The following is a 1,530-nucleotide window of genomic DNA, read 5'->3' on the forward strand; positions in this document are numbered from 1 at the left end:
ATTAAACCAGTCCATCCCTGTATCATGTGCGATAACACAATATACATCCTGTATATCCATAGTAACCAATAACATCTACTATAGGACACATTGGTGGATCAGTGAGACTTTTATGAATCTTAGGAATACCAAAATTGGTAGGGATTTTAGGGTTATGGACCATGACGTAATTAAAGACCTCCTTGGTAATCTTAACAATTAAGCAACATATCTTCTAAATAAAGGTCGATGTTCCTACATGCTATATACAGCTGATTAACAGAAATTTCTTCATAAGCATCTGCATAAAGAAAACTCAGCATTTTATTAATGTAATAATTCAAGTCCATAACCACTAACCCCCCCATCCTTATCCGGTTTCATAATCCTAATTTGTTTATTGTTCCCAATTTCATGTAACAAAAGCTTTTCTTCTACATTAATGTTTTCAATAACAGGCACACTTGTAGGAGAATTCAAAAAAACTCCTGAAATCATTCTCACGTAGTTTTTCAAAAATTAAAACAATGGGATGCATTGGTGGGTTAAATACACTTGGTCTTTTTATATTTGAACCAAGTGCGTCCCCCACATTATCTTTAAAATAAAAAGCACAGTTCAATTTCCTGATGAATAACTTAAATTGAATCAATAACTCATCTATTTTTGCTTTCCATGTGGGTACAAATGAAAGACCCCTCTCAAAAAGATTAGCCCAGGCACTATCCACATCAACTGTACTATAATTGTAAAATGTGAAGTCATTTTTATCATTTAATACAATAGAGCAGTCTACTAATTCCTCTCCCAATGAGACGTTGTGCCTTTCCCCCTCCCTCTCCCACACCCTCTCTCTCTCTCCGGTTGTAGGGGAGGTTGTGGGGTTGCTGATTGTCCAGCCTGTGCTGGTAAAAGTTCCTGCCCCTCTGTTCCAACAGTCTCTGTGACCTCCTCAAAGGGGGCAATTCTAAAGGGTATTCCTCATGTTCAAAATTCATAACCTGCTCAGCCTAGTTCTCAATGTCATTCTGTCCATTAGTACCAAAAGAGTTTGTATTTCACAAATGTGGTGGTGGGGGGGAGGCACAACCTTTTCCATAATCTGCTTTATCCCTTACAAGTTTTTTAACTTTTTTATTTTTCATTTCCAGTATGTCATTCTCAGTTTTCATTAATAATGCATTATATTGTTCTCTTTTAATGTAAATGATAATTAAAAACTAGAGCCAACTGCTTTCCCGATACAAATGAATATATTTCCATTTCTAGTGTATTAAAATCAAAGGCTGCTATGTATATTTGAACTTATTTCTATTAATCATGTTTTTATAAAATGCATTATTGTAAGTGGAGTTTTTATATTATAGTTGTATATGTGTGTGTATATATCTGAGTAAGGAAATGGACTTGCTTTAATAATCAATGTGTTTTAATTGGGCATTTATTAAGGCTGTTTTTTATGTATATAAGTTTGTAGAGGGATACAATATTTTATTCTGCAGAGGTCCTGTGTATTGAGTGTATGAAAGCGTTAAATAAACTGGTTTCCTT

This window comes from Protopterus annectens, chromosome 4.part1 (genome assembly GCF_019279795.1).
Source record: "Protopterus annectens isolate FY-2018-M chromosome 4.part1, PAN1.0, whole genome shotgun sequence".
NCBI lineage: Eukaryota > Metazoa > Chordata > Ceratodontiformes > Protopteridae > Protopterus > Protopterus annectens.